Raw genomic sequence first — 22,045 nt, forward strand, 5'->3', positions numbered from 1 at the left:
TATTAGTGTTTATTTCCTTGTTCACTTATACCGATCGATTTTTATTGTTTGAACAACATTATTTCGTTCTAGAATTAAAAATCAAATTTTTTTATTTAGAGAAGAAAAATAATGGCAAGAAAATTAAGGACTTCGGGAAAATTATTCATTACATTGATTGTGAAGGAAAGCATTTATTGAAAAAATGGTTTCCTGATCAAATGCGTCTAATATAATAGAATCGAATAATGAAAAATAATATTACAATTTCTCTTTTATTTATTGTATGTGTTTATTTTGTTTTATGTACGTGATTTTATTCAACGTTTGAATTTAAATACTTTCATGTTAGGTACAATTATCTCTGATTTTGTTCAAGAAGAAAAAAGTATACACACATCATTTCTATTATGTGAGAAATGGTACTGTATCCATAACATTTATAAACATTAAGTATAGTTATAATTGTAAACATTTATAACGTTATTCACGTTGACATTTTTTCAAAAATGTGTTTTAAAATACCTTAAGAATTTCGTTTTAATAGAATATCATCACAGTTTTACGTAAAATATATTGTAATTGTGAAATTTTAATGAAGGAAACTTTTAAATAGTATGAACCTCGCAATGGAGATTGTTTACTTGGAAAACTGAAAAAAAATATGAAACCATAAAAATATCAACATGCTATTTTATATTCGCAGTATTTTTGCTCTTTATCTTAGGAGAAGTCGTACAGTTCATGTAAAAATAAAGAAATGCGCCACTTTATACGACAGAGTGTGCCAGTTCACAGGTCTAACAAAAAGAATTGTTGGAAACTACGTTTGTAAGATAGTCAAGTTTTAATACCAAAGACTCGTGATGTCTTCACGCATTCTTCAGAACGCGGTATCCAAGTTTTATTCATTTTCTATGCTTCTCAAACCACCTTATCTTTATGAGATATACATTTTGTAGAGACAAGTTTAAGGTATAAAGTAACGTTTTTTTTTATTAGACTATGGTGTATCGTTTTATTCTCACGCGATACAAAATTGAAGGACATTCTACGAAACTTGCTTCTAGACAAGTTTCCTATACGACATGATAGTATGGTATAAAAAGTTGATGAAGCGTGAATGTAGAATAAAAGAGAAAATTTTGCCTTTGGAAATAAAATTGTTGGTCTTAAAAATGATATATATGCAAATAATGTGCAAGTAATGCACAATATTCAGTTAAATGCATATACTACACTTCACAATTATATTATATAATGAACTAATAACGATAAATGTTATTTTACAGAAATGTATTCTAATTTTTCTGTATTTCAAAGCGATATCATAGCGAAAAACTTTTAGTTCAGAAATTATTATGTAACCTCCCAATTTCTGTATGAAACTCAATTTTCCTTTTGTTTTAATAATATTACTCAACTTTGCAAATTTAAAATTAAATACTAATCGTTAATATTCATAGATACTAAGGATTGTCCAAAATAATCCTCATAATAAATATGAATATCCTTAGAGTTTAAGAGTTAAAAACAGACAATAAATATCTTAAGACTCGAAATGTTTAAATATTATTAAAATTAGTATTAGTACAAGTTATATCTTGATCTATCCCTATTTTATTTTGATGAAATATTATTCATATGATTAATGAAGTATACATCGACAAATACATGAAATTAAAAAAGGGCTTGATAGCTCTGATAAATAAAAATTAAAAAAATATTGAGGAAAACCTCTACTATTAATACTTCGCAACAATAAAGTTTTATACCCGCTATAAAATGCCGAGTAATTAGCTATAGATCGTTGCGCATTCTTCCTTGTACAAAAAAAATTGCAATTTTCTGACTAACCCGCAAGACCGAAGACAATTTGCGTCGACATTTTCCAGAACACTTTTTTCTCTATGACGTCGTTCCAGATCATTATTATTATTCTAGTAGCTCGTATCGTTATTCTTGCGCTGATACTCCCTCTCCTTCCGAATCCTATTAACCAATGGCACGTTATACTTCCATGGAATCCAAATCATAAAGGAATCTAGAAGCATCATCTAAAGATAAAAAATGAATAAAGAATATTTTTAAATTTAATGTTATTACAACTGGATTACGAAAAAAAAAACAAATTGAATAATATAAGAGAAATATGTAACTTCGAAAAATTATTCATGAATGATACACATACATTGCTTATAATATTTCTATGACTCCTAAAATAAAATATTAATGCACAAAATTGCTTTTCATTTTCAACATTTGATAAATATGTTTACAATAATTATAATGAAATTGCAACCTGTTGCAGATCTTTATTTTGGAGATACTTATGGCATTGAATCATTGAGAAATTATATGCCCCTTTTTGCAAAAATTAAACCTTTAAACAAGACAATACAAAGCATAGTTTCTTGTAAAATCTGTTGAGCATAGAAATTAAATAAAAAAAGGTCCTAATTCGATAATGTTGATATTTATTTACATTAAATTTCTCGAACATAAATATTTCATATAATATATACAAATAACAGTAAAGGTTTTTAAATTTGATTGTTTAAGTCTACATGAACTTTATCTTTATCTCCTGTTTTGAAATTTGTTTAAATGTTTTAAATAATTTTTAAAATGAAATAAATTCTACATAAAAAGTCTAATAAAAAGAAATCAATACAGTCACTTTATATTTATAATCTCACACTGTTTCTCTAATTTTGCTTCACTTCGTTCGTTTTCAATTAACCTATATTTACTTCCGACCTCTTTTCTCTTGCTCACCTTCTTCCTGATCTAATCTGTTGTTTTCCCAATTCAGCCAAGTAATACTAAACGTAATGGTTCGGAAAGTGTTGCGACGCAATCGTCTCTGTCCATTTACGTACAGGATAACGCGCAACCGGAATTACCTAGGAGCGAGTCTTGCGAGAGAATCGCTCGACGTTTCCCTTTTTCTTGCATATTAAAGCTCGGTTAAAAAATCGGTTACGCAGCGGTATAACGAGGATTTCAGTAACCCTGACTATTACTGGTTTCTTGCTGCTCTGGAGGGTTTTCAGCCGCTTTAAAGTGTCCCCCCGTGAGAAGCAAAGCCGCGCTACACGATAGTATAGGATTACGGCCGGCACAAAAGCGAACACTTCGCCGTGCATTTTCATGAAAACAGGATTACAGCTGAACTTATTTAACTTTTCAGTAATCGCGCGCCGCTTGCTTTCCGAGCGTCCTTTAAGTGAGGCTCGGGGAACGTTACGTGATAGCGCAAGATTGCATTATATTTTGTGGACCGAACTGCTACGCCGGCGCATTTTCGGATAAGCAGTCGCGACGCTCGCGATCCTATGATAAAACAACCACCTGGATATTTATGACGAAAGTATAATTAGAGGAGGAAGTTTAATTCGCGTGGTAATAGTGGTTGGAGAGCTGGTGCATGCCGGAAGGATTTTAGAGTGATATATCCTAGACGCTAATGATGGTCAGGCCTACGAATAGCGTCTTCACTTTGGAGGTGCCTCTTTCTCTCAAAAGCAAAGTATTTGTATGAATATGTACTACGCAACAAAATTATCGCAACAATGTTACTCATGAAAGTGTTGTCATTATTGAGAATTGCCCACACAAATCTGATTCATTGCTACAAAATAACTGAATCACAACCACCATTATGCAACTTTTGTGACGAGCCCCTTACAGTAAAATATTTAATTGAAGAATGTCAAGGAATAAAATACGATCGAATAGAGTTTAACTTCCAAATAGTATGGAGACAATCCTTAACAACATTAACGAATTCCTCAAATTAGTCAAGATATTAATGAAATATAACTTGTTAAATACATCATAATTAAATTGTTATCATTGACATGGTTACTAATAACCTCGAAGTTAATGTAACTTTAAATAAAATAATTAAAAAGAAAGTATTGTCATTGTTCAAATGCGTATGACTCCGTCAATTTTCATTGTATCGAGTAATTTAGGGAAAAAATTAAATGGATGCGAGTCGATGCCGCATCTCCATGTTCTAATAACGCCCAAGTACTTTTTTTCATTAAAATTTGATTGTTTGACGTACTATCGGGATCACACTGATTTTCTTTGGAGATGTTATACAAGCCATAGCAAAGTGCACATATTAACGAACAATTTGAAAGGAAGAAGTCTGTACGATTTTGTTTTCTGACCAAGTTATGCCATTTTGAAGTTATGTCAAATACAGAAATCTAGACAATTTCAGAATTCTATAATATCATTCAAAATATATGTATTTTAATTCGAATTTTTTTAAATTATTTGGATATACTTTATATATCACTGAAAATAACAAAATTAATGGTTATTAAGTGAAAAGTCCTTCCATAGATTTTCAAGTGAACTAGCGGGCATATTCACAGTTTTTAATGATAAAAAGAAGAAAAAGTACAGAGAATTTGTCTAATTTTTCACTTAATTCAATTATTACTTTGCTTGGAAACGTGCTTTTGAGTAAAGAGAGTACGTATTACTTAACTGTATTTTAAAAACCATTTCAATGAACGTGTGAGAAATAAAAAGCAAACAGAATCAAATCTCCCTTTCAATATTTCAATTGCGTGTAAGTAAGTGCCTAAATTGAGCTATAGCAATTACTCTTTGCTGTGCGATGGTTAAGTGCAAAATAAAGTCTGCAATTGGCATTTAACGAAGAAATGGAAGGGAATGAGAAAATTAGATTCTTTCGAAGTTTTATCAAAACCACTCGCAACTGCTCGTATCCTTTTAAACGATTGAAGAAAATTCAGTTTACTAATACAGCGATGCTTTTTCGAAGCTCTCTGGAGACGATCAAATGCAAAGGTAATATTTTAAAGTGTACCTTAAGTGCATGTATATCAAAGAATAAACTACAATCTTGTTGAATTTGTGTAATTGGATTTTTTTAAGGCACGATCAGGTAATTTTCAAAATGCAACAACTTGCAAGATCGACGAAAAGTTTTCTCTGCACGCTCTATGAGTGCCACCCAAATGATTATAGCTTCGATGAACACTTTAACGAATGCAGAATGCTTTTGGTTTTCCGAATGAATAATATGTTTATCAGACTACTAATGCAGGTGTAATTTAATTTACATTCTATAACGCATATTATAACATTTGTACATGTGTCAAAGTAGCATGTGTGAAACATCTGAAAAGTTTAAATACCTTGTACTTACTAACAGTCAAAATTTTTGATGGATGTTTTATTTTGATAAAAAAAAAAAAGTAATTGAATCAATAATATAAAAAATGTTGAATTGTGTATTCTTAAGTATGACGGGCTCGATCGTTACAGGAGGTAGGAAAGGCAATTGCAAATTATTCCAAAAAATTTTGGCCTTGGTACGTTTATTATAACCGCTTTATTCGGCGGCAACTGAACATCTGTCGTTAATAACCAATAGACAGTACAATTAGTACATTTCAAAATATTTATTCCTAATTTACTGGACATGTAATTTTTTGCGGAATGGCGACTTGGCCATCAAAATCTCAATATTTTTCCGTTGGACTTTTTTCTGCGAATTTATATTAAAAACAAAGTCTACGATAACAAACTAGAAAACATGTTAAATTTATAAAGATAACATTCTAGCCACCGCAGGAGAAATTGATGCTTAAACAACACCATCTTCGCATTTGATTATAACCATGTCTACTATCGTATAAAACAAAAAAAAGTCGGATACGAGATCTGATCAAAAAGTTCCAGGACTTTCTCAATAACTCTTTATTAAATTTTTTTTAAAATTATTTCAATTTGTCGCCTTCAAAGTACTCCCCTTGAGAGCAAATACACTTCTCCCATCGGTGTTTCCTGTTCCATGCATCTGGAAAAGTCTTCTTCAGGGATGCTGTTCAGCTGTTCCCGCGTTTTTTCCTTAATCTCCTCTATCGTCTGAAACCGCTGTCCTTTCATCGGGTACTTCAGTTTGGGGAACAGCCAGAAGTCACATGGAGCAGGTCAGTTGAATAGGGAGGCTGGGGAAGGGTTGTCATGGCGTTTTTGGCTAAACACTCGCGAATGAGGACCGCGGTGTGACAGGGCCCGTTGTCGTGGTGGAAAAACCACTTGCCTGTCGCCCACAATTCTGACCTCTTCTGTCGAATCTTTTGGGGCAAAGGTCTCAGGGTGTCAAGGTAACGAAATCGGTTGATTGTCTCACCTTGTGGGAGGAATTCGTGATGAATGACGCCCTTGGAGTTAAAGAAAACAGTGGGCATCACTTTGACATTCGATCTCACCTGGCGAGCTTTTTTTTATCTTGGTGAGTTTTTTGACACCGTGAACGACTTATCACTTCATCATCAAAGCCTGTCTGAAGCATTTGAAAAGTTTCCGTGAACGATTTGCCCAATTTTACGCAAAATTTCACGGAAACACGCTGCTCTGCCTTCACGTCGATCACAAAAAACGCGAAACACGAAAAAGAGACTTTACTAAAAAACAGCTGTAACATCGGTTTCGAGAAGGTTAGAGCAACCAAAAAAAAGGAGGTTACTCAGGAAGGTTCTCGCTAAAAAATGAGCGCGAATCCAACCCTGCACGTTAACGTAAAGGCGCGCAATTTGAAAAATCCTGGAACTTTTTGATCAGATCTCAGATACCATTCGTGATTTGTTAGTAAACAAAATTCCTAGCCTCCAAATCTCAAAGCCCCTTTTGAAAAACACATAATGCTTGTAACGAAGACTGAAATGTACGACTCGTAACAAGAACAATCTTAATAGAACTTCGTGTACATCGCTACATTTAGTGATCGTGAATATAAAATTCTTACGTATTCGCGAAATATTCTCATGCGAGTATCCAATACGCTTTGTATTATATTGATGTCCTATCCGGATATCGTACGATGCATGGAAAATCGTCTTCCGCGTGTAAGTCCATCGTAAAAGCGTCCTCGGGATCCTACCGTCGGCTTTATGTCCGCGGTTCGTGCCAAAGTGCGGTCATAAATTTAAAAAAATACGAACGAGATTTGCATCGTTTCGATACGCATAAATGGTGCTTTGTTCGTTACATCGCGACGCAATAATGGCATTGCGCATTCGAGCATCCTACGACAAAACGGTAATGTCCATTGTTGAGCCGTGTCATATAGTGTCGATTTTATTACTCCCAATTCGTATTAAACTTCTATCGAGACCACAATAGCAGGATACCGAATCGAGAGTGAAAGATCAACTCTGACGAACGCTTGCACACAAAAATGCGAAACCAGATCTGTCAGCGTTCCATATAAGCAAACTTGTTGAATCCATTTTTTTGTGAATTTTTCCATTTTTGTTCAATTGTAAATAACGTTTTTTTTTTTTGTTTAAGTGAGGTTTTACGTTGCACTGGCTGTGAAATCATTAGATGCAAGTCTATCCTACATTTGATGGTGCTGCTCGGTGTCTCTTAAATATTTTGAGGTGTTTTGTATATGGTTATGAGATGTTAGGCCCATGTCTGGGTTTAACTTTTATTTTCGTCTTTCTGCACTCGAACAGTAGATACTAGAATAATAGATTGTTTCATTGTTGGTTATAGCAAAAGTTACAATATGAATATTCTGTTTTTTTTTTTTTTTTTTTATTAATGATTCGTGCGTTATTTTGAAATATATATTTTTATTATCGACGTTTCAAGCATTTAACTATTTTAACATAGTATTTAAATTTAAAAATATTAAAAATAAAGTAACGTTAGGAAGAGAAATAATTAGGAAAGAAACATAGATAGGAGAAATTTGCATATTATGTTTTTTCAGGAATTTTATCCTGGAAAGAACCAAATGGTTATATGGTTAAAACCTTTCTCATTTCCAACGAGGAAGCCCCCTTTTTATCAAGGGAGCAATGTGATATTAGTATAATATTAATAAAATTAAATTAATTCAAGTTCCTTTGGGGTAGCAGTGTGGAAACTATTTTTGTAATATTAGTTTTCTATTATGTGGCGAGAATGATTGATTATAATATGAACAGTTAATTTTGAACCATTAAAATAAATACGTAAGTAATAGTATTCATAAAATTTAGTATACCGCTTGAGTAAATCGACTCTTCATTCGATAAATATTTCAATGTAAATATTAGCTATCGTAATTCTACTAATATTGTATCACGATTAATTTTTAATTTTGGGTCTCATGGTTCTTCCTTTTCTGTTTTTCTAATTATAAATATATTTGTAGAAATTAACCATATCAATTTTATATTGGAACCACAATATCGAGATATCGAGAAGAATAAATATAATATGTTTTTTTTTTATCAATGAGGAATAACTAGCTGAACTATGCACTTAAATCGATATAAGTATAAATATGTAACTATTTCTTAATCACGTTAACGCTTCTTCTTTTCTCGATACATTTAGAAACTATTTCCTCTTGCATAACCTTCATCTCTCTTTTGCATATCACATTATAATCTCTTTCCTTTAAAGTCATTTAAGATAAATAATGGTTTAAACACTCCTTCCTTCATTGAACGGAATCTAAAATTAAATTCCCTTAAAAAAGTTTAATAAAACTAAAGAACTCCTTGTAGTGTCAATCCTTTTATTTATTCATTATCCTAAACGGTGTTTAATCTAGAAAAAGTGGTTGAATTGTATGACGCATCTGAACTCGTTTATGAGAAAAATTGCCGCATGATATGCTAAAGGTTGTGACCACCCCTGACCTAAACGATACTTCAGTTTTGTATAAACTACGATAAATTGCTCCACGTAGTAATAAATCTTAAAAATTCATAAATAACCCCCGCAACTAAACAAATATTTTCCTCGTGTAAAACATGGTTAAATAAATCCATTCATTGAACTATACGGCAATTAAGCCTGGTATATGATTATTTATCAATGTCTGAATGAAGAATCTGGTATGGCAATAAAGTGTCGTTACGATTTGTCAATTATCAACCATTAGTACAAGATGAATGTGTGCTTAGCTCTTCATAGTGGAAAGATGAAACGTCGTTGAACCGAATTATTACGTGGAATGAAAAATGACTGTCGTATAGTACTGTTAATCGCCGAAGACGATTAGGTTGGCCATAATGAAACTCGAGTGCCGCGAGCGAAGCCACAAGTACACCAGCTGTAAGCTTTATTGTCTGTTTGGTGGGATATGAAAGAAATTGTTCATTATGAACTGTTACCACGTCATCAAACAGCAACTAAAGAGTTTTATTGTGCACGGTTAGATCGTTCAAAAACACCCTTAACTGGCAAATGAAGAACTTTGGTTACGATATGTAGAGAATTATCCTATGAGTTCACACGAAAACATACGTTGCAGAGAAGGCTATAAAAGTTTTCCATTTAGGATTTTGTTTTTTACTACAGCATAAATTGTATGGAATATATTCGATTATATTTTCAGTGGTACACTGTTGTATGATGTCTTACCTTTATCACATTCCATGAGTATTAATTAATATTTATATGAACTTCGTCTACAGAAGACAAAAATATTGATTTTTATCTATAAAAGAGTGTTTGAATTTTTGTGTTTCAAGCATTTTTTTCGAAGTTACGATCATTTGAAATCAACGGTTTCCAATTTCGCTACAGTAAGACCCCGCTTAATGCGGAGGATGCGATCCAATAAGATGCGGCGCTAAAGGAAACAGCGTTTAACGAGGTCATCTGCACACGTAAATAATTGGGATAAGTGAAACAGACCAAAAAATTAGAAAATTTATCAGTTCTTGTTTTGTTTTATTTTGTAACATTAATTGTTAAATTGATTTCTATTGCATCGATTATAGACTTATTTATTGCTAATATCCATTTTCATTCATAAAACATTCATGAAAATAAAAAAAATTCGAGTAAAGATGTCATGTTTATGACGAGAAAGGTTCTTCCTCGTTTGACATTTTTTGTTTTTGTTTGTGACCAAGTCATCTAAAGTCGTTTATTTAGAGCTACTCCGTTCAGCAAGCATTGTCGATAGCAGGACCTCGCATGACACTTCGTCTTGCCTTTGAACTTTCATGAAAATTTAAATCATTTTGTACAAACTGAAAAAAAACTACCAAGTACTACCGCGTAATACTGAAACAGCGTTAAGCGGGGTCTTACTGTACGTGCATCTTCTACTTCATCGACTTTTTTAACCGTTTGAGTCCCAGAGGGTATTGGAAGAACTGTCGAAGAATCCCAAACAACGCAACCGCGCTTTCTCTGAATGAGTACTGGGTTTTCTCGCTAGATCACTGAAACATCACACTGTGTGACGCAGTGAAAATTATGAAGTGTCCAAATATTAAAGTTGCTCGGTGTACGAGCTCTGATCGAATGTTATCAGAAAATGGCGAGGGCGTCCCGGAAAAAAGACGCGCACACGGGAAAAAGGGAGCTCGATGATCGAAGGTTTGCAGAGGAGGAGTTATTGCCGTGGCGGTAATGAAGCCAGAGGCACGGAAGACAAGCGGGCGCTGTCTGTTTGGAAAGAAAACACTTATTAGCAGGGTGGATCGTGGTTCCGGCGAGGGCTGAATTTAAATCGGTACACGTGGCACGGTGGCGGCGCAAAACGTAGAAAGGAAACAGCGCGACAAACGTTGGAGAAACGGCCGTCGAGGTCCGTACGAGCGACACACGGGAGACTCGCGCGAACGCAAATCCAAGCAGTCCCGAGGGATCTATTTTAATTATGCCGAGAGAAAATTTGCAAGAAAAATAGCGCGACTCTCCTTATTTGCGCTCGGAGGAATAAACGGGTGACTCATGACGTTAATAGAGATGATCTCGTTCCCGGAAGAGAACTTCAAAATCGACCCGTGTCCTCCCATTCCAGCACGAGCAATTCCACCCTCTGGGAACTATATTCCTTTAATGACGATTGAATTAAACGACGATTCAATTATTCGCGGGAATAGAGGAGAATCTGTTTTAATCGCGCGGGATGAGAACTCGGGAGAAAATATCGTTATACCCCATTCGCGATGGGACAAATAATACGGTTGTTGGATAAATGTTGCTCCCTGAAACGAATACTGATCTGGATCATACGTCCAGGTACTCCAGGTAGAAATTCCTGCTTTTTGTGGCTGGATATATATAGCGACATTATAGCCTTTGTTAACCCCCTACAATCCTTTGCAATAAATAAACATTTAAATTTTAATCATTTCCTGACGTTTGATATATTTTTCGTGTAGTATGCAATTTGTTCTATTTTGTTTAATTAGTGACTAAAATATAAACATACAGGAAGCGTATAAATTTACAAAATTCACTTTTTTAAAGAATATACATGCCATACGTTTTGTCTGTAATTCGTTTGCGGGGAGAGTCGTTTTTCGCAGCTACAAATATCGATTTTCAAAGTAATGTTTGGAATTAATTTAAAGAAAGACTGTTACATATAGAAATATGAAATTTACACCCGTATGTTTATCTAGATTTCCTGTTTACACATGAACTTTTATGGAATTTTACAATGTATAATGTTTATACTATCTATTATTTAAAAATAGCATGTAAAATGTACACTTGGACATTCTTCCGGCCATCGCTTCTGTCCTTGTGTTCATCCGAAATAGAAAACTGAAAGAGATTTTTAATAGATATAAGTGAAACTTTCTTATAGTTATATTTACTCTATCTTCTAACTAAAAAGATGAAGTCATATTATATCAAGTTTATTGTATATAAAGAATAAGAAAGACTTGTAATCACTGATAAAAGAATATCCATCAAATTTTAATTATATTATATTAATAAATTAGTACCAAATAATTAACATTGAAATTGAGACGGTAGATCTTCGAGCAATTTAAAATGATATGTTTATTGGGAACTACGTCATCATTTATATTCGAAATCATATTTATCCTTCACATGAAACTGAAATGTGTCAGTTTACATTTAAATGAACTTCCACTCTATAAATAAATAAATAAATCACTTTACGTCTCTAATAAAATTTAAACAATTTTCTTTATAGTTTGTTGCTTATTATCATTGGAATTTTTTAATTCCGTTTTATTTATCGAACTCCGAATAACCTTAAGTACACTGAGAATATTTTTCTTATTCGGATGATATAATTCAGATCCAGAAAGGTTAAAAACTGTGTTTGTTCGCGAGACCGGGAATTTGAAACATTCGCGCAGAGGGTCGTTTTAATTTTAAAACGCGAACGCGATTGATCATGCTGCTGAATCGATTGTTTCAACGCTTCGTCTACGATTTCACAACGGAAGTTTCAATTTTCCATTCGCATACAAGCGCGATAATAGGTTTTGCAATGCAGCACGTACTGCAACGCGAACTCTGTGAACGTGTCATGATCGTTTTACAAATCTAACTGTGAATCACTGAGATCTATATTTGGTTCATCAACACATGACGTTTCAGTAGGATTATTTGCTTTTTTGCACATTTTTTGAAAATTACAGAGAGGCAACCTTTGATGTAAAATGTTGTCTGGCTTTTTATTGGATCTTTATAAGTGCGCGTATCTGTACATGTATGTGCAATGAATTGATGAGATATTTTTGGTGAAAATGCAATAAAACACGTTTTTGCAACAATTTCGACTGAGACGTCCGGAACAGTAGAGATGGGCAATATTGTATTTCAATAACAGATGAAAAATAAATCTAACTTTTAGCAATTTAATCGTGAAAATTACTATTCAACCAAACAATTAAATTTTTATTTATTTCTCGTAAAATATTTCATATTGTAATTCAAACTCCAATTTTTATACGCTTACCAAATATAAAGTTAATCGAAATAATTGATTATGGAATCATTCTACCCATCTCTATATAATAGTATATATCTCATTGCCTTAAAGTTACGAAAAGAAGTTAAAGTATTGGTAGCATCCGGAATTTATATTTGTGGCTCTTTTTAACAATCAGTCGCGAATGTTAATCTCAACCCATTTGGTATCAATATTAATTTTTCGGAACTGATTTTCTCTTCTTTGTATTATATTCAGAAATATTTTATTACCAATAACAAATTTTACCATGAGAACAACTTTTTTCTGTTACAGTTACACGTTCTATAGATACTTCTATACAGACTTCTACCTACAAGTATCCAGTAATATCCAACCATTTGCACAGCATTCGGTGTGAGACAACGAACAACATAAGTGTAAGTTTCTGGAAACATTCTTTTTAGTAAAAACTGGTAATAACTTAAGATGGAATTAGTTTCGTTAATAAAATTCTGGAAATATTATAAGAAACATCAAGCAAATTATTATTAAACATAATATATTGCAATTCATAACAATAGTATTGCAGTATGCGTAAACCAATCTGTTGCCTAAAGGTAAAAGAAGATTTTCCAACCCTCTCGATTATGCGACCAACCCTCGTTTCTGTCGATTCGAATAATCAAGGGATTTCTGTATATATTCATTAATAAATAAATATGTTATAATATATTACATTTGAAAGAGGCTTCATTCAAGACCGAAACGTTGTAATTAATTAAAAACTCGTGGCTAGTGTTCAAAATTATCCACAAATGGAACCCTTCTCTCCTAATTATCTTTTTAATACGGAAAGGTTAAAAAATTTAACTACCCAAGGTTTTATCATCAAGTTGAGGGTTTTCCCTTAAACCAATAGATAACAAGGATAAAAACGTTCATTCCACTTAATTTTGGGTAAATGTGGTTTTCCAATATATCCGAGTACGTCCAGTTTTATTTTCTTTTTTAAGTACTCAAGAAAATGCGATTTCAAGTGATTTCGAAAGAAACGTTCGGCATGTTTGTTGTTTTTGACAGGGCGCCACGTATCCCAGTGATTTGTAGTTAGGTTTGCGGAAGGTTCGTGACGCGTTCGTAGACTTCGTGTTGTATTACACGTTGCATTACACCCGGTTGTGCTCGGCTTTACCAGCACGGTAACGAGTGTAATTAATTAAGGTGTTCGTAGATCCCGTTGTACAAGTATCGTGCACGTAACACATTGACGAAATCCAATACAACAGGAAATCAATATCATGGTCATTGTAAAGCAGATTGATGTTGTTGTACCTTAATAACGATCCGATAACCTGGTAAATTTCAGAGGAAAACTTTTTCATCTAGTATAACGAATACAATTCTGGATCGAATTTCCTCATTACTGGATATAAATCTTAGTATATAAGCGTATCATATTTAAAAGACATATCAATTTTCAGTAAATATATACTGGTAGAAGCGTCCTTGGTTGGAATTTAAATTTAATTATCAGAATTTTTGTAAGTGATGTTTAATATCACATTTGAACCGGTTGTGAATATTATACAGGCAATGTTAGTTGAGGTTATGGGACCATTGGGTATTGAAATATGTTTTCGTTAGTTTAATTTAATTCTATCTTATGAAATTTATTGTTTCAATATTTATGAGGGTAGCGTGGCATATAAATTGATCATTGATAGCATTACTGTCGTGAAAACGCAGCATCTACCACATCTTGAATGGCACATATAGCGTTTTGCAGAAGAGTATCTACAGATGGATAAGTGTATGTACTTTGTTAGAAATTTAACGATAAAAGATTTATAAAGCGATTAGAAACACAATTTTTTGTATACAGAATCTTCGTAATCTTTGAGAAAAACAGTATAAACAGAAACGTCATAGTTGATTTCTCTTGGCTTCATGGACACTGAATATTTACAATAACCAAAATCATTCAATTTGTTAGAACATATTCGACTTTATTGCATCGACCATCCATGTTAATAATTATGAAAAGTATTTTTCTAAAGATCATAGCTATACAAAATATATAATTTTGAGAATATATTTTTACATTGAATGGCCAGTGATAGAATCAAATGATCTGATAGTTAAAACAGTTATAAATCGAAAATCGTATACGTGTTACTTAATAATTAATATTAGATCATATAAGAAAATATTAGTTTTTTGTTTGGGTTGATGACTTACTATTGATGTATGTTGTTTTCATATGTATACGAGCCGTTCACTGCACAAATCGATTAACTCTACTTTTTGAAAAATCTTAAATTTAAGTGTCAAAGCACTTGGTATACTCATAACTTTTTATATTCATGATAATTTTCCTGAATAATGAAGATTAACACCACTGAATATAATAATGAAATATTCAGTGTTTGGGTTCATGTCTTACATTATATTATTATAAATTGTTTAGCTTACATAATAATATATAATATGTATGGATGAAATGACCACGCTAAATATATGTATCAGCATAGTTTTTTCATGCAAAATTTCATCTGAAATATGAACATAGAGAAAAGAATAATATTCGTTACGGATTTGTTGGAACAAGAAAACTATTACATTTGTAGGAGATACTTTTAACTAATAACTCTTTTGATGAGCTTCATAATTCAAATTCAATAATATTTTCAACACTTTATTCTTAATATGTAATTCATATAAATCTCATGTAACCTAATTCTACAAAAAAGTAGAATATGTATTCGTACGTCTTTATCATGGAACATAACTAATTAAAATCAGCCAAAACATTCTTCAATTCCTAAAAACGCCCGAAAAATGCACACACATTATACATTGTAAATATAGTCGCTAATATTAAAAGGAAGCATACGACTATAATTAATTAAAGTTAAAAAAAAAAACAAATGTAACGATATTCCAATAACTGCGTTTCATGGGCATTGAAATCCCATTTGGCGTGAAATATTTGTCGCGTCGGCAGAATAATGCGGTAGCCGTTTCGTTTTGAACGAGAAGAAAGAGTTGGGCATTGTTCATTAATCACTGGCAGATAATTAAATTGGGATAGCTTAAGATTTCGGTTGGCTCCAAAGGATTCCCATAGGAACGGCCAGAACTGGCTTGGAGAATTCGATAAGAGGAGCCCACAGGATTTCGAAGAGGGTGCACAATAGTGAAGGATGCTCTCAACTGTAAAATAATTAAGCTTCACGAAGCCCCTAATCGTTCCTGATCTTCTTCCAACGAGTCGATTGCTTCATTCGATTAATCGCGAAGAACTCAATTGTCGAGGCCGAAACTTTTGTGCTTAGGTACGGGTTACGCGGCAATACAGGTTCGCGCAGTATTAAAATATGATCAAAACGTCCTTATGAAGCGAGGAGCATTAAAAAAAAAACTTTTCTTACTTGTTATATAATTTAAGTTTTACTAAAAATAAGTTACATGATCTCATTACAGACCATTTGTTTATTTAATAAATTTTATTTTGATATATTAATCATCAAGAGGTCTAAACAATACAAATAAGGTATCTTTATTGTTATTACATATATAACTTTACTCCGATCTTAAGATATTAATAGTACGAAGGTGTCTTATTTATTATTTCATATGTTACTCTTCTTTACACTACACGCATCATCAATTATAATTGATATGTAAATTCGAAATGATTTATTTACATGAAATATACATTTTGTAATAGTTCATGAAATTGATATTACTGAAATCATGGATTTTACAATGTAAATATGTACGTTAAATATCTTACACGAATTAACAAGAACGCCGCGCGACATGCACAACAATAAAATAGAGAAAAACGTTAATATTTTGTTTTAACGATAAACGGAACATCATGTTGAATGTAATTTTGATCATGTTTGTCATGTAAGAAGTCAAATGACACTGTAAAACTAATTCAATTGGGAAACTAAACATTTCAACAATTCCACAATCCATATTTCACACAAATATTTTTATCAAATTAAATTCTTATACGGTCGATAATGAGCCATTTACCTTAGTAAGATTTTTCTTACTATATCTTGATTATACAACCAATTAGCATTAAAACGTTTTTATTTTTACCTTAAAAATGCGGACAATTTAAATGTTAACATACAGAAACAAATTACACATTAGAAACAAAAACCCAATTTTCTCAGTTACAATATTTTCAAGAATATTTTTACCAAGCGAATACTTATTAATTTACATTAGAAAAGTAAAAACATAACGTAACGTACCTTTTAACTCTGTTAAACTGTTAATTACTTCTACCCTTTTGATTGATAGTTTATGTAATGGCAGCGGTTTTGGACTAAATTGTTTACTTCATACCATATCAGTTTCCATATAGTAACTTTATAATGCTGATTGAATTACGTTAAACTGACGAAAATAGATTTAGATACTACGTGGTTCCGTAACCTCGACTAAAATTGCCTACACAATATTCGTTAATGGTACGAATTACTAAACGTGCTATCATATTAAAGGTATACAATCATGGCTTTTATCCCAAATTATATTGACAAACGCATTAACAATTAGTTAGACAGTTTTCAATTAGTCTGTATGCAGTTCATAAACGGTAAAGAATATATTATACACAATATTATACACTATACAACAAACAAATATTTATGTAATTTTAAACGAATATTAACATCCCTAATGTGTTAGAAATAAAACAGGAAGTTACGATTAATCGTTATTTATTATAAAACCATCGTTTCAGGCTAAAACTTTCAGCCATTAGAGGTTGCAGAGATATATAAAATCATTAATGTCATATATGAAAATAATATACATGAAAACTTCAACTCTAAAGAATATAAAGGGTATCCTAAAAGAAAATATTAAAAATGGAAGAAACTTTGCTTTTGTAATAAATAACGATTAATAGTTATAAATAGTTATTTAATAGTTATAAATAGTTAATAGTTGTAAATAATCCTCCATAATTACATAAACATTTGTATTTGACTATAGCGAAGTCCTTCAACCTTTATCAACTGTAATCTATATCGATAATTCCCCATTTTTTTTATATATGTACTTATTCATTACTCAGTTTTTGTTTATTTATATTTTAAATGTATTATTTGTTCATTGTTACAATAAATTTTCGATGAACCACTGACGAAGGCTGCAGGAAACAGTCGAAAACGTTATAGAAAAACAAAGGTACATATTTTAAAAACTCTAACATTAAATAATTCCACTCACATCAAATAATTTCTAGCAAAATTAGCCAAATGTAGATATAGCCTTTTAAATAAAAATAGTAAATAAGAATATAATCATTTATACATTGATAAGCTTTACTTCGATCTCACATCGAATAATTTCTTTATTAAAAGAAACATAAAATGAAAGGTACGCAATAATAAGTTGATTGGAAAACAACATGGTAATTCGAAATTGAGCCACGAAGTTATTGAACGACCTATCGATGGAATATTCTGAGAATTCACAGTAAAAAGAGTAACAAGGATTCCAATCCTCGATGACAAATACCACGAAGAACGCCTTTGTGATTTTGAAAGGCGATTCCTGAAACAAAGATTGGATTCAGTATCGATCACCTATCAAATACTAATCCCACAGTGAAAGGAGCACGGTTACAACGAGCCTTCTAACGCGACAGCTTTTAGTAATTAAAGTTCATTATACGCACTCCGCTCGAAAGACAATCTGTCAAAACGGTTAACGCAGTAAACGTCAAAAGGGAAGGTTCGATTCTCCCTTCGGGCTCGTCTCTACTTCATCCCTTCGTCTCCAGGAACACGGTAAGCTCGCGAACTCGGAGGTTTTTGCGAGACACTCTTCAATTTATTATTACCCTGCAGAGAGCCCGTCCTACCACCCAACTTTCAAGGTCCTCTTCCTCCACGGTTTTCCGGATACGTCCCTTGTTACTTCCATTTTATCGTCATTCGCTCTTCGCAACCTGCGTCGAGTCGATGCCAGATGATGAAGAGGGTGAGACGTAATTCCTGGTGGAATCGGCGAATGGGATGATTCTTTGGGCAAACATGTGTCGTAACCGTTGAGTGCAGGGGAGACTTGCCAATTGCGAGCCAGTCACCTAAATCGTACCTCTTTCATCTCTTTGTTATTACTAAATATAACATCAGAAATCCAGAACAACATTTCCCTTTAAGCGGTCTTTCTCGTACGACGACCAAAACATTAAACATACTTTAGGAATTTTTAAAGTCTGTGAAATAAAAAACTATTCCAATGTATTTTTTTACTAATAATATTATTCAGAAAGAGTATAACAATAATTTTGCGTAACCTTTTTTTTAAACTTAATTTTGCGTTAAACTCGAATCATCATTTTGCCATCTGGTTTGTCAAGATAAAAAAATATCTATCGAACAGATCTGAAACTGAAGTGTTATTTTGCGTATCACGGCCATCTTTAAAAATTGAAATGTTAATATTCTTTGTTAACGTGAAATTGTTGACATAAAGTAAATATTTGGATATTTAAGTTTAAACCAGCACCATTTTATTCACACGATAACAACACTCATATACGATTCGAATTTTTTGTCTTAGACACACCTTGATATTTTAACGTTAATATAAATCGAGAAATAAATTTTATAAAGTTCGTATAGAAATTTGTTGTATACTTTTTCAAAATAATATTATTAGTAGGGAAAACATTGGAATCGTTCTTTATTTTTTAGACTGCGCGAGAATTCCTTAATTTAAATTCCCTAATTCAAGTAGTATGCTTAATTGTATGCTAGTGCGAATCATCTAAAAAGGAAAGACTTCTTTAAAAATTAATTGTTCCTAAAATTCTATTCGACATAATTATAGTTTTGAAAAACTAAAAATTATCTTGCTTCTAAACTCGAACTTTCATAAAATTTCTTTAAATAGTTTTTCCTTATGTATGTATAGGTTCCACGTAAATAAATATACAGATTGCGATGATAATAAAATTTACTTATCCAATAATGTATAAAATAAGGTATATAACAAAAATGTAGGGACATTTGATTGTATTTGTTTAGTACTAGAAAATGGCATCCAATAATTTCTAATTATCAGAAATTCCTCTGAAATGAATCCATTATAATTAAGTTTGCGTCATAGTGGAACATCAATGTCATAAAGTGATCAATATCGAACTCTTTTTATAATTAAATTACTTTACAGATATTTCAAATAGCTTTTAAAAATTGATATTAGTTATATTAACTATGTGAATTTATTTCACATGGTGGTTTAAACTCAAATATGGTGACTATTTAATTGCGATGAAATACAGATAGTGTTAATGAGGGAGTCCAACTTCGAATTTAGTAAAGTTACATGTATGTGCATAGTTTAAATAGTAAACAGCATAAATTTGGAATATGTTTGATTTAGAGTTTGCTTGCAAAATTGTCATATGTATAAGCAGATTTCACAGTAACTAATCCTCTTACCAACTTTACGTATGATTTACAATCCTTAGTGAACGATGATTGTACCGTATTACAAAGTTGCATCTAGCTTACGCTACTTAAACGAAAGTCTACTTCAGCTATGGCTAACTTTTTGCACAGAGAACTTGAGGAACGCTAATTATACAATGTTCACCATAACAATGTACATCATACAATTACATTTACAGTAGAACCAAATATAATAAATCATGATGTAAATTAAATTTAGATATTCTTTTGTTCTATAAAAATGTCCAGTTGAATCGATAGCAATCAAGATATCGACCAGACCCTTCGAGTCTTTAATGCCTTCGTACTTTCAAAGGATTAGTTGCAGACCCTTCTTTTCGCGTCTCGGAAAACTGAAACACAAGTATCATAAATCTCTAAAATTATTTTTGCATTGAAACCATATTTCTTACACAAGACAACCTTGGGTAATTCAGCTAGTCTTCGATATAAATGGCACGAATGAAAATATTAATCCGAAGCCAGTGAAGCTTGCACCACAAATCAACCTTCAACATAAATATTCTCAGTAACGGAAATGCATGGGAAGAATTTATCGTGCAGTTTCATTTACTGAATTATTATTATCGATTAAACTTTTCTTCTCTTCTTTCCCCAGTATTTTTTACATTTTTCGATATTTTCAAGCGTTTTGATTCAGGAAATGCAAAACTTTTAATTACAAAATTCCGTATGAATAGGTGTGCGAATATGTGTATGTTGATCTTTATGTTCGGAAAACAATCAAATTTGGCAAAGTTATTCCTATAAAATAAAGGCACCAAGGTCCTTTCTTTGATTCAAATTCGATCGCGCGTTAAATTTCCGATATTCGCCGCCTTGTTTCTGTTTCACAAGCGGGCTTCTCCAGTTTAAATTGTTCGGCTTTCGAGGCGTCTTCTTCGTAGGAATTGGTTGCATTTTCAGAGACTGACTTGTTTTTGCCATCGTTTTCGCGTCTACATTTGATCTTCGAGAAACGAGGCTCGAAGTATAATTGTTGCTATATTATTCGGACATATAGTTAAAGAATTAGTTACTTTATTTTTTAAACAAATCAGTTATAATTTCCTTATCACGGAGATTGCAGTGAGGAGGGTCCATTTTCTTTAGTAGATATTTATGAGTAATTTTTGAATGGCCAGTTCTTAATCTAATCATTACTTTTTCTTTCCTGTCCATGTCGAATTGAGATATTGGTTAAAAGTCGAATGTTATATTATGAGTTACTGCTCTAATATTGCTCCTATTTTATTCCATTTCTTTCTCGATACCTTTTGTAAGTTAGGACATACGCAGGGTGTCAATTTTACAACACATTTCCAATAAAAAATTACTCTTAGACATTTTCTTTGTGTCGCCTTATTCTCGAGTATTTTCACTTTTAATATTTTTTCTGCGTTTTCGACTTGACACTCTTTAAACGGGCATAACTCCACCAAATTACAGTGTAACCTTAAAACTAAATATACCATTCGAAATAGCGTTAAATTTCCCATCTCTCTGATGCCAAACCAAAATTTATTACGTAGATTTATCAAGTGAAAAATTAGATCAAACTTTACATTGTGAAAATTTAAAAAAATTCGACTTTTTCTCTATTCGTTTTTCGGTTTCAAATACATAGTTGTTTGGCGGGCACTCATCGGGAAAAACTTTCTCGAAGTCTCAGCTTTTGAATGGTATTGTCAAAGAAAATTGTACGATGATATATTCGGGAAAAAATGACGTTTAAATGCAGAAAAGCGTGGGTTTTTAGGTGAAAATCGATATATTTCAACAAAAATCGGCTTGTCATTTTAAAATTAACTTGACATTGGGTTTGATGTATTTTCTAGTGACACTCGCGAGCCTCCCCAATTAGGGAAAAGAC

General features: G+C 32.3%; 1 protein-coding gene across 1 annotated transcript in view; it reads left to right on the forward strand.

Moving 5' to 3' along the window:
* Window positions 1–22,045, forward strand: part of LOC128888014 (uncharacterized) — a 129,397-nt gene that overhangs the window by 32,306 nt on the left and 75,046 nt on the right. Inside the window, exon 2 of the mRNA XM_054144595.1 lies at window positions 13,013–13,116. The gene's annotated coding sequence lies outside the window, so the exon portion shown is untranslated. The remainder of the gene's footprint in view (window positions 1–13,012; window positions 13,117–22,045) is intronic.

This window comes from Hylaeus anthracinus, unplaced genomic scaffold (assembly GCF_026225885.1).
Source record: "Hylaeus anthracinus isolate JK02 unplaced genomic scaffold, UHH_iyHylAnth1.0_haploid 11989, whole genome shotgun sequence".
In the NCBI taxonomy this organism is placed as follows: Eukaryota; Metazoa; Arthropoda; class Insecta; order Hymenoptera; family Colletidae; genus Hylaeus; species Hylaeus anthracinus.